The sequence below is a fragment of the Euprymna scolopes genome, unplaced genomic scaffold (assembly GCF_053919585.1).
Source record: "Euprymna scolopes isolate OS-2025 unplaced genomic scaffold, ASM5391958v1 sca729, whole genome shotgun sequence".
NCBI classification, from domain to species: Eukaryota; Metazoa; Mollusca; class Cephalopoda; order Sepiida; family Sepiolidae; genus Euprymna; species Euprymna scolopes.
Genome location: NW_027633801.1, coordinates 7,501 through 20,000, shown reverse-complemented (window position 1 = coordinate 20,000; position 12,500 = coordinate 7,501). Strand labels below are relative to the sequence as shown.

Sequence of the window (12,500 nt, the reverse complement as noted above, 5' to 3'; positions counted from 1 at the left end):
TTTCGATAGATTGAAAATAATGATAAATTGATTTTAGCAGGGCTGCTGAGTTAGCTTATAGGAGCGAGCTAAAGTAAGAAAGAAACACGCCGAAACACACCGACCGGCACCCCCGACGACGACGACGACGACGACGACGACGACGACCACGGGTAAACGGCGGGACTAACTGTGACTCTCTTAAGGTGTGAGGAGGCTTTGCCTCTTAAGCAAGTTTGACTGACGCCTACCGACACCGGTCAGGTCGGCGAGGCTCCCGGCGGCCCCGAGCGGGACCACAGGTTGCGGAAGGCGTCCAAGTGAGCGGCGGCGAGAGGCGGAGGCCCCCGGGGTCGACTCCGCGGCCCCCGGGTCGGTGTGCGGGCCTCCAGAGCTCGATAAAGTAGTGGTGTCGCTAGCGGTCGAGAAGGCACTTTTCGACGCCTACTGCCACCCCCACATGGCGGTAGGCGCAAAACTGGAAAATCGCCGACCAGAAATGTCGCTTCGTATAATCGACGTTTTTTTTGACCACCATTTTCAGGTGTCGGAGGTGGGTCTGGACGAATACCAACACCATTTCTGGGGTTTCACAACCGCCCGGCTTCTCCGACATATGTTGGAAAGGAGTAGCGATCGAGCGACGGGGGCTGTCGGTAGGCGGCCGCGGGTTGCATGTGTGCCCGGGACAGCACCCCCATCCAACTAAGGGGTGTCCCCCGGGGGCCAGGGGGACCTCGTCCAGGTCGGCCGGGCGCTTCCAGACGCCTACCGACACCGGTCAGGTCGGCGAGGCTCCCGGCGGCCCCGAGCGGGACCACAGGTTGCGGAAGGCGTCCAAGTGAGCGGCGGCGAGAGGCGGAGGCCCCCGGGGTCGACTCCGCGGCCCCCGGGTCGGTGTGCGGGCCTCCAGAGCTCGATAAAGTAGTGGTGTCGCTAGCGGTCGAGAAGGCACTTTTCGACGCCTACTGCCACCCCCACATGGCGGTAGGCGCAAAACTGGAAAATCGCCGACCAGAAATGTCGCTTCGTATAATCGACGTTTTTTTTGACCACCATTTTCAGGTGTCGGAGGTGGGTCTGGACGAATACCAACACCATTTCTGGGGTTTCACAACCGCCCGGCTTCTCCGACATATGTTGGAAAGGAGTAGCGATCGAGCGACGGGGGCTGTCGGTAGGCGGCCGCGGGTTGCATGTGTGCCCGGGACAGCACCCCCATCCAACTAAGGGGTGTCCCCCGGGGGCCAGGGGGACCTCGTCCAGGTCGGCCGGGCGCTTCCAGACGCCTACCGACACCGGTCAGGTCGGCGAGGCTCCCGGCGGCCCCGAGCGGGACCACAGGTTGCGGAAGGCGTCCAAGTGAGCGGCGGCGAGAGGCGGAGGCCCCCGGGGTCGACTCCGCGGCCCCCGGGTCGGTGTGCGGGCCTCCAGAGCTCGATAAAGTAGTGGTGTCGCTAGCGGTCGAGAAGGCACTTTTCGACGCCTACTGCCACCCCCACATGGCGGTAGGCGCAAAACTGGAAAATCGCCGACCAGAAATGTCGCTTCGTATAATCGACGTTTTTTTTGACCACCATTTTCAGGTGTCGGAGGTGGGTCTGGACGAATACCAACACCATTTCTGGGGTTTCACAACCGCCCGGCTTCTCCGACATATGTTGGAAAGGAGTAGCGATCGAGCGACGGGGGCTGTCGGTAGGCGGCCGCGGGTTGCATGTGTGCCCGGGACAGCACCCCCATCCAACTAAGGGGTGTCCCCCGGGGGCCAGGGGGACCTCGTCCAGGTCGGCCGGGCGCTTCCAGACGCCTACCGACACCGGTCAGGTCGGCGAGGCTCCCGGCGGCCCCGAGCGGGACCACAGGTTGCGGAAGGCGTCCAAGTGAGCGGCGGCGAGAGGCGGAGGCCCCCGGGGTCGACTCCGCGGCCCCCGGGTCGGTGTGCGGGCCTCCAGAGCTCGATAAAGTAGTGGTGTCGCTAGCGGTCGAGAAGGCACTTTTCGACGCCTACTGCCACCCCCACATGGCGGTAGGCGCAAAACTGGAAAATCGCCGACCAGAAATGTCGCTTCGTATAATCGACGTTTTTTTTGACCACCATTTTCAGGTGTCGGAGGTGGGTCTGGACGAATACCAACACCATTTCTGGGGTTTCACAACCGCCCGGCTTCTCCGACATATGTTGGAAAGGAGTAGCGATCGAGCGACGGGGGCTGTCGGTAGGCGGCCGCGGGTTGCATGTGTGCCCGGGACAGCACCCCCATCCAACTAAGGGGTGTCCCCCGGGGGCCAGGGGGACCTCGTCCAGGTCGGCCGGGCGCTTCCAGACGCCTACCGACACCGGTCAGGTCGGCGAGGCTCCCGGCGGCCCCGAGCGGGACCACAGGTTGCGGAAGGCGTCCAAGTGAGCGGCGGCGAGAGGCGGAGGCCCCCGGGGTCGACTCCGCGGCCCCCGGGTCGGTGTGCGGGCCTCCAGAGCTCGATAAAGTAGTGGTGTCGCTAGCGGTCGAGAAGGCACTTTTCGACGCCTACTGCCACCCCCACATGGCGGTAGGCGCAAAACTGGAAAATCGCCGACCAGAAATGTCGCTTCGTATAATCGACGTTTTTTTTGACCACCATTTTCAGGTGTCGGAGGTGGGTCTGGACGAATACCAACACCATTTCTGGGGTTTCACAACCGCCCGGCTTCTCCGACATATGTTGGAAAGGAGTAGCGATCGAGCGACGGGGGCTGTCGGTAGGCGGCCGCGGGTTGCATGTGTGCCCGGGACAGCACCCCCATCCAACTAAGGGGTGTCCCCCGGGGGCCAGGGGGACCTCGTCCAGGTCGGCCGGGCGCTTCCAGACGCCTACCGACACCGGTCAGGTCGGCGAGGCTCCCGGCGGCCCCGAGCGGGACCACAGGTTGCGGAAGGCGTCCAAGTGAGCGGCGGCGAGAGGCGGAGGCCCCCGGGGTCGACTCCGCGGCCCCCGGGTCGGTGTGCGGGCCTCCAGAGCTCGATAAAGTAGTGGTGTCGCTAGCGGTCGAGAAGGCACTTTTCGACGCCTACTGCCACCCCCACATGGCGGTAGGTGTAAAATCGGAATAGACCGGACCAGGAATGTCGAGGGGGAAAAAAATGACAAAGTCCTGGTGTGCCTAGCCTACGAGAAGGCACTTTGCGACGCCTACCGACATCCCCATGTGGCAGTAGGCGTAAAACTGGAAAATCGCCGACCAGAAATGTCGCTTCGTATAATCGACGTTTTTTTTGACCACCATTTTCAGGTGTCGGAGGTGGGTCTGGACAAATACCAACACCATTTCTGGGGTTTTCCAGTTTGAAAGTTTTATAAAACATGTTCGGTAGGAAGCACACTTTGGTGTGTCGGTTCGTCGGAGCAGCGACTCTTTGCCTCGTGGTGGTCCGGAACGTCTCTACGGGCTTGTCGCAAAGGCGTCAGAAAGTGGCATCTCCGCCGCCTAGGGCTGTCACCGTTATCGCTGTCGCCCCGCGCTCCAACTTGTTTTGATCCGCCGCCTTCGTTCCTGCCAACCGTGCGCCCGCTCATCGTCGTTAGGTTATAATACGTGGTACGTGTGTGTGCTTCTCCGTGGACCTAGGGCTGCTCGACGTGTCGAACGATATGTTGGAACAACTAACGGCTCCTTTTCCTGGTTCCATAGTCGTCGTGGTACCCGCGTCGTCAGCCATATCTATGTCCACCATGTTTAGCCGATACGTTTGCTGCAGCTTCTGCTTCCGCCTCAGCGTTCGCCGCTCTCAGCCGCCGCTGTTGTTGCTGCCGTTCTGCCATTCAACCACTACCTGCGAATCTTTCGATGATCGGCCGAACGACCCATCGCTGTGCGACCGATAAATCCTCCGGATTAGGGAGAAACGCCGCCGCTCTCTGCCGCCGTCGAACGGAAAAACGTACATTGTAACGAACGAACGAACGAACGAACGAATTAACGAACGAGCGAACAAACAAACAAAAATAGCCGCGGGGGATGCACTATGTAGATCCTGATCCCCTTGTAACCATACGTACGTTGTTCGATGCTCTCCCGTCCTGGAAGTCGCCGCAGCAAACAGGAGGATGAGCAGCAGCAGGCGCCGCCGCCGTAACCGCCGCCTGCCTGCCGCCTCCTACTCCTGTCAGCGTCCGATCTCACAGCCGTGTGAACGTTCGCTGACACCCGATTTCTTTCCGTCTGGCAAAACCTTGGACGTCCCGCTCGCGGTACACGTGCTGCAGCGACTTCTCGTCCGACAACGCATAAGCGTCGACGTCTGCCGCCGCATCTTCTGATACGTGGACGGTGATAGCGCTAGTCCCTTCTTGCGCCACCTCCACCTTTGTTAGCGCCAAAGAAGATCGATCGAGCAGTCGTGGTCGCAGTCGATTAACCCGTTTTCACCGTCCGCAGTTCCCAAGCCGCCGATCAAGTCGTTGCTCTTCTTGTTCGTTCTTCCCATACCGTCGATTTGCACGGCTGCCGGATGAGCCATCCTCTGTCCGGCGAAGCGCTCACGTCAGTGATCGATACTTGCACCGACAGTCCTCCCGCTCGCGACTCGGTGCTCGAATCGGACTCGTTCGTTTTTATCTCGATGCGATTGTGAAAAGGGGGACCGGTCGTCAATGTCGTGTGTGTCGACGATGTTGTTCGCCCGGTCCGCCGCGTTGTTGTCGTTTTTTTTTTTTTTTTTTTTCCCCTAACGTTCGCCGTCGCACGGACGAAAGGGTGAGAAAAAAAAAAAGCTCGAAAAAGCCGCCCAAAAAAATCGGACCGAGGAGCCGCTTGCGAGAACGCGCCATGTGCACGTTGTCTCTCCTCGGTTTTCCGAGCACGAACACGACGCCGGTCGGTCGGTCGGTCGACGAAGGCGACGACGAAGGTGACGGGAAAATTTACGCCGCCGCTGCCCTGGTCCAGCTCCTCCCCGATGACGGCTGTGATGTTGACGTTGACGTTGGCGACGACGACGACGACGACGGAGACGACGACGACGACGAGACGGCATCGATGGCGACCACGATGACGACGACCTCGACGAGTTCAGTCTGCACCTTGACCTCCGATGTCCGTGTGCACTGCCGTCGTGCTGTTTGTCGTTTGTCGTATGTATCGCTGTCAAGGGTGCCGTTGTCGTTGTTGTTGTCGACGTTGTTGCTTGCTCTCTCGTCTCGGTCGGTTGGTACGTTGATGACGACGACGACGACGAAGACGACGACGACGACGACGAGACGGCATCGATGGCGACCACGATGACGACGACCTCGACGATTCCAGTCTGCACCTTGACCTCCGATGTCCGTGTGCACTGCCGTCGTGCTGTTTGTCGTTTGTCGTATGTATCGCTGTCAAGGGTGCCGTTGTCGATGTTGTTGTTGTCGACGCTGTCGTCTGTTCTCTCTTCTCGGCCGGCTGTGACGTGGACGTTGACGACGACGACGACGAGACGGAATCGATGGCGACCACGATGACGACGACCTCGGCGAGTTCAGTCTGCACCTTGACCCTCGATGTCCGTGTGCACTGCCGTCGTGCTGCTTGTCGTTTGTCGTATGTATCGCTGTCAAGGGTGCCGTTGTCGTTGTTGTTGTCGACGTTGGTCGCTTTCGTTCTTTGAGTCTCGGTCTCGGTCCAAGTCAGGGGAGAAACAAAAAAGAGGCCATCAGCGCGGGCAGCGCGCTTCTACTGACGGCGAACCTCCTCGAAAAACAAATAAACACGTGCCCGTCGTTGTAGTTGTCTGTCTTATGTCGGTCGGTCGGTCGGTCGGTCTGTCGTTCTGTCGAAACAAAGTCCCAAATTCCAACGATACCTGGTTGATCCTGCCAGTAGTCATATGCTTGTCTCAAAGCTTAAGCCATGCAAGTGTAAGTTCACGCCACGCATTAGAACGGGCGAAACCGCGAATGGCTCAGGAACCGGACCTAATCCTCGGGACCGTATTCCTCCTCGGAGGCGATGGATAACTGTGGCAATTCTAGAGCTAATACATGTGACACAGGCCGCGATCGGTCGGCGCGCCGTCGTCGCCACGCCTCGCGCGCTGGCACCCGCGTCGGCCGTTCCGGGTCGCGGCGCTACATATTAGACTGAGACCGATGCGCGTCATTCCGTCCTCCCGTCGTCGGCGTTCCCGCTCGCGGGTCCGTTCGGTGGCGGGGCTCATAGGGCGGCGCGCTCCGCTTTGGTGACTCTGGATAACTCACTGGTCGATCGCACGAGCTTTCACGCCCGGCGACGGGTCTCTCGAGGGTCCGCCCTATCAACTGTCGACGGTCGGTTAAGTGCCTACCGTGGTTACTACGGGTAACGGGGAATCGGGGTTCGATTCCGGAGAGGGAGCATGCGAAACGGCTACCACATCCAAGGAAGGCAGCAGGCGCGCAAATTACCCACTCCCGGCACGGGGAGGTAGTGACGAAAAATAACGACGCGGGACTCTGTCGAGGCCCCGCGATCGGAATGAGTACACTTCAAATCCGTTAACGAGGACCAACCGGAGGGCAAGTCTGGTGCCAGCAGCCGCGGTAATTCCAGCTCCGGTAGCGTATATTAAAGTTGTTGCGGTTAAAAAGCTCGTAGTCCGAACTCGGGTTCGTGGTCGCGCAAGCGGCCCCGGGGCGGCGGCGCCATCGTCCGTCGTTGACTTTGGTCGTCCGTTCGCATTCCCGGCCCTTTCCGCCGGTGTCAACCGCTAGCATACCCGCCACGCGGTCCTGCCGGCGAGGTGGACGAGGAGGTCGTGATCGGGATCCGGGAAAAAAAAAAACAAGTGGTCGTCGGTTCGGTTCCGGGAGTAGTCTAACGGGGGGGTGCTACGTGTGTGTGTTTGGGTGTGTTCATTCGCATCCCCGCACTCTGACCCCCGCGCTTCTCTCCCTCTCCCTTTCCGCGCGTTCCTCTTTTTTTTTGAACCCCCCGGTCCGCTCCGAGTCCCTGCTTCGTGTCTTGTCTGCGCGCGTGTTGCGGTCGGCGGTTTCTCCTCCAAGGGTGCTCTTAACCGAGTGTCCGCGGCGGCCGGTACGTTCACTTTGAAAAAATTAGAGTGCTCAGAGCGGGCTGTTCAAGCTTGCATACGATAAGCATGGAATGATGGAAGAGGGCCTCGTCTACGTCTGTCGGTCTCCGTCTACGGCGAGGCAATGATCGAAGGGAGCGGTCGGGGCCACTCGTATTGCGACGTTAGAGGTGAAATTCTTGGATCGTCGCAAGACGAACTGCAGCGATGGCGTGTGGCAAGCACGTTTTCCTCGATCAAGAGCGAAAGTCGGAGGTTCGAAGACGATCAGATACCGTCGTAGTTCCGACCGTAAACGATGCCGACCGGCGATCCGCCGGCGTTCGCTTCCATGACCCGGCGGGTAGCCTGCGGGAAACCAGAGTTCGGTTCCGGGGGGAGTATGGTTGCAAAGCTGAAACTTAAAGGAATTGACGGAAGGGCACCACCAGGAGTGGAGCCTGCGGCTTAATTTGACTCAACACGGGAAAACTCACCCGGTCCGGACACCGGTAGGATTGACAGATCGATAGCTCTTTCTCGATTCGGTGGGTGGTGGTGCATGGCCGTTCTTAGTTGGTGGAGCGATCCGTCTGGTTGATTCCGATAACGAACGAGACTCCGGCCTGCTAACTAGTGCGCCGATGTCAGTGATTTTTACGGCGGGCTCGGCGTCCTCCGTGGCGCTCGGGTCCGGGTCGGTTTTCTCACGCACTTCTTAGAGGGACGGGTGGCAGAAAGCCACACGAGGCGGAGCGATAACAGGTCTGTGATGCCCTTAGATGTCCGGGGCCGCACGCGCGCTACACTGGAGGTATCAGCGGGGACTTCGCCCCGGCCCGAGAGGGTTGGGAAACCTCTGAACCACCTCCCGTGATAGGGATCGGGGCCTGTAACCAACCCCGTGAACGAGGAATTCCCGGTAGGCGCGGGTCAACAGCCCGCGTCGATCACGTCCCTGCCCTTTGTACACACCGCCCGTCGCTACTACCGATCGAACGGTCCGGTGAGGTCCTCGGATCTGGCCGACGACGCCGCCGGGCAGTGCGCGACGTGTCCGTCACGACACTCGTGCATCTACGCCTCGGCGTTCGATGCCTGGAGAAGACGACCGAACCCGATCGTTTAGAGGAAGTAAAAGTCGTAACAAGGTTTCCGTAGGTGAACCTGCGGAAGGATCATTACCGTTTTCCCGTTCGAGACTGGTTTGTTGTTTTCCGGCCTACCTCCTCTGTCTGTCGGCGTCAACGCCTCGAATGCGCGCAAACAAACCTATAAAAGGCGGAGCGAGAGATAGATTTGTGGTGACGCGGAGGTTTTTAAAGCCCCAGCTCTTCTTGCTTGCTTCCGCGTCTTACCACCTGTTTGTTTTTTCGCCCACCGCAAGTGATGGCCGCTTCTTCTTTGCCTTGTCGCCGCTTTATCGTTTTTTGTTTTTTTTGCAGCCGCTGTGCCACCGCCGCTAGCTAAAAACAAACTACTCGCGACATTGCAATGCCGTCACGCCTCCTCGCACAGACCTCCTCGCACACTACTAAATCTATATAAACAAAAACTAATATAAAAAACCCAAGTGCTGAACCCTGGACGGGGGATCACTCGGCTCGTCCGTCGATGAAGAGCGCGGCCAGCCGCGAGAACTGATGCGAATTGCAGGACTCAGTGAACATCGACACCTCGAACGCACATTGCGGCCCCGAGATCCCTTGTCTCGGGGCCACGTCCGGTCGAGAGGCGGAACGTTACATGTCTTTCTCCGTTAACGAAACGACATCTTGCCGTCCCCGTGCCCGCCCGGTCCTCGGCACGGTGGTAACCGGGACGTCGCAGGAGCGAGTGACGAGGGGGAAGAAAAATAAAAAAAGAATTGACTCCTTTCAATGTCTTTTTTTTTTTTAAAACCCTCTCCGGCCTCCTCCTTCGTCTCCCGCTGGCAGACCGCGGAGTCTTTTCCCTTTTCGACCGCGTGAAGAAACACTGTGGAGGAGGAGCAGGAGGAGTCTGTCCGAAAGCAGCCGAAGGGAGAACAAAACAAAAAAAAAAGCACCGACCTAACCGACTGCCGACGTAAGCGCCGCCTGCTCGTCTCGCTCTCTGCCTCATGAAGGTGTCTCTCAGCGACGCCTCGAGCAGCGCGACGAGCACGGCCGTCGCACCGTAAAAAGGTGGCCGCGTCGTAGGCAACGTCGGATGGGGAGGACCCACGCTTTTTTTTTAATTGTTGGCTTCTTCATTTTCGGTCGGACGGGCGCTATATCGGCCAGCCGTCGTCACACGGAGGGTACCGATCGAGATTCCTCTCCTCCAAACACCACACTCTACTAAAAACCGCCGCCCTCGGCTCGGACGAGACGACCCGCTGAACTTAAGCATATCGCTAAGCGGAGGAAAAGAAACCAACCGGGATTCCCTTAGTAACGGCGAGTGAACCGGGAGAAGCCCAACGCCGAATCCCGTCGCAAGTTAAAGGCTTCGGGACGTGTGGCGCATGGGTCGAAGGCAGCCGTTCGTTTTCGTCTCGCATAGTTCGGAGTTCCCTCGATCGGGGCCGCCCGCGGCGGGTGCCAGGCCCATTCGGTGCGGACGGCGAGCGACGGCCTTCGATCCGAGAGTCGGGTTGCTTGGGAACGCAGCCCAAATCGGGTGGTAAGCTCCATCCAAGGCTAAATACCGGGACGAGTCCGATAGTCGACAAGTACCGTGAGGGAAAGTTGAAAAGAACTTTGGAGAGAGAGTTCAAGAGAACGTGAAACCGCCCAGGGGTAAACGGGTGGGACCGCTCACCGCGATCGCGGGGGGACTCAGTCCGGTGCTGCCTAGGCTCGAGCCCAAACTCGATGTGTGTTCTTGAAAGAGAGGCCGTCGCGGCACAGGTCGTCGTTCGTCGTGTCCGCGGGGAACTCGTTCTCCGCGGGCCAGCTTTTGTGCCCGCGTCGCCGACGAAGGAGACGGGCCGCGTGGATAGCGGGAAGGGAAACGTGGTGACGACCGCGGCGTCGGTAGGTGGCTGCGTCGGTTGGCTGCGACGGAGGGGACTCGTCCTCTCGATCGCTGCTGCCGCCGGGCCCTAACCCGCCGCATCCGTCGCCGCCGCTTCTTCTTTCCTCCTGCTCCCTCCGCGCGCGACTCCGCTGCACCCGTCCCCTTCTCATCGCTCGGCGTAATCATGGCGCGGGCGCTTCGGCGCGACCTCCGCGCGGCCGGCACCGGACGCACTTCCCCTCCGGTCCGTCGTCGCGACCCGTTCCCGGCGTGCAGGTCGAACACGCGGGTTTTTTTCCGTAGGCGGCAGGCGTTTCATCACCCTGAAAACCCCCGTCTTCCCACCTTGTGAAGTCGGGGGCCACCGGCCGTCGGGCCCGCGAACGTAACTGCCCCTTTCTGCCGGGAACGGAGGAAATCTGACACGATCCGTTACACGTGGCGAGCCGGTCCGTTTTGATCCCGCCGGAAGTCGCGTGCGGGCGACGCACTCTGTGTGTCGCTCCTTAGGCGCCCCACCGTCTCGGGCGCGTGCGCGATGAGAGGCGGGATAGGACTGGCGCGGCCTCGCCGTCACGCACCTCGCCGACGTTTCGGGTTCTTGTCGGGGGCAACCCCGCCCGCGCCCGTTTCCGTTTCCGGAGAGGTCGCTCGGCGACGCTTTTTTACTCGAGCCGCCCGCCACCCCGGGTCAGCGACGTGCATCGGCAACCCACCCGACCCGTCTTGAAACACGGACCGAGGAGTCCTGGCCGTTCGCGAGTCGTAGGGGCCACCTCTGACTAACCCCGAAGGCGAAGCGAAAGCGAGAGAGCGTGTAGGAGGGCGTCGATCGGGAGAGGTGTCGTGGCAAAGTCGTCCGGGGGTCGTCGGGGGGTGTCGTCGGTCTCGTGCCGTCGTCTTCTCCTCGCCTCACCCGCCTCCGAGCCGTGCCCGATCCCGCCGGCGCGGCGTTTTCGGCCTTCCGCCGTCGCTGCTGCGGTGCCCGCAACTTTTCCTTTTTTCTCTCTTCCCGAGAGAGATAGGAGAGGGAAGGCTCGTGGCTGACGTGCGGTTGTTTTTCCCTCCTCCCCGAGAGGGGACCGGCGCATCTTCCAAAAAGGGGAATTGCCGGGCGCCAGCTTCCATATCCTCCTTCCGCCCATCGGTGAGATCCCGCGGCTTGAACTAGTCCTATTTTGTCGTCGAGTTTAGGCGCTGCGCGCGGGCGCATCACCCCCGGGTCGGTTTCCCCTTTTTCCGAGTACGACTCGGCCGACTCTGGCGTAGCGAGCGACCAGGGACCCGAAAGATGGCGATCCACGCCCGGTCGGGATGAAGCCAGAGGAAACTCTGGTGGAAGTCCGAAGCGCCTCTGACGTGCAAATCGATCGTCGGAACCGGGTGTAGGGGCGAAAGACCAATCGAGCCGTCTAGTAGCTGGTTCCCTCCGAAGTTTCCCTCAGGATAGCTGGCGCTCGATCGTCGCAATTCCATCCGGTAAAGCGAACGATTGGAGGCCCCGGGGCCGTTCACGGCCTCGACCTACTCTCGAACTCGGAACGGGTGGAACGGGCCGACTCTCCCGAACGACGGAGCCGACCCATCCGGCCGCCGCCGCCAGCACGCTTCGCTGGGCGGTTGGTCACCTCGAATGCGAGTGCCAAGTGGGCCACTTTTGGTAAGCAGAACTGGCGCTGTGGGATGAACCAAACGTCCGGCTAAGGTGCCTAACGCGACGCCCATGAGATCCCCGAAAGGGTGTCGGTCGATATAGACAGCAGGACGGTGGCCACGGAAGTCGGAATCCGCTAAGGAGTGTGTAACAACTCACCTGCCGAATCGACCGGCCCCGAAAATGGATGGCGCTGGAGCGACGGACCGATGCCGGACCGTCGCGGCGAGGAGCGATGAACTTTCGCGCCGAAACGATGCCGCGACGAGTAGGAGGGCGCCGCGGCGAGCACGGAAGCCTAGGGCGCGAGCCCGGGTGGAGCCGACCGCGGGTGCAGATCTCGGTGGTAGTAGCAAATATTCGAACGAGACCTTCGAAGACCGAAGTGGAGAAGGGTTCCGTGCCAACGGCGGTCGAGCACGGGTCAGTCGGTCCTAAGACGCGGGCGAAAGTCTTCCCGAAAGGCGCCGGATCCGTTATGAAAGTGAAAGGAAAGCGAATCGAATCGAATCGAATCAAAAGCCCAAACAAAAAAAAAGCGGCCGGCCTCCCGTCGAAAGGGAATCGGGTTAATATTCCCGAACCCGGACTCGGAGAGGGCCCGGGGGTGGCGACGCTGTCGGCAGCGATGTCGGCGGCGCCCGTCGCTTCCCGGGCGAAACCGCGGTGACGCAAGCGAGCCCGGAGACGTCGCCGGGAGCCCCGGGAAGAGTTCTCTCTTCTTCGTAAAGGACCATGTCCGTGGAATCGGCTCGTCCGGAGATACGGAAAAGGTACCTGTAGAGCGCCGCGGCTCGGGCGGCGTCCGGTGCGCTTTCGGCGGCCCTGGAAAATCCGGGTCCGGTTTTCGCAGCTCTCGAGTCGGTCCGTACCCACCATCC

The 12,500-nt window shown here is 60.5% G+C and overlaps 2 non-coding genes and 1 pseudogene across 2 annotated transcripts in view; all 3 read left to right on the top strand.

Moving 5' to 3' along the window:
- Nucleotides 1–5,795: 5,795 nt before the first annotated feature.
- LOC145276123 (small subunit ribosomal RNA) lies at nt 5,796–8,167 on the top strand (annotated as a pseudogene).
- A 395-nt stretch (nt 8,168–8,562) lies between these two features.
- Nucleotides 8,563–8,720, top strand: LOC145276119 (5.8S ribosomal RNA). Its single transcript, XR_013867843.1, has one exon. It is a non-coding gene; the product is annotated as a 5.8S ribosomal RNA (ribosomal RNA).
- Nucleotides 8,721–9,315: 595 nt separating this feature from the next.
- The window catches only part of LOC145276120 (large subunit ribosomal RNA), a 5,721-nt gene continuing 2,536 nt past the window's right edge, over nt 9,316–12,500 (top strand). Inside the window, exon 1 of the ribosomal RNA XR_013867844.1 lies at nt 9,316–12,500. This exon is cut by the window's right edge and continues 2,536 nt beyond it. This is a non-coding gene — a ribosomal RNA (large subunit ribosomal RNA).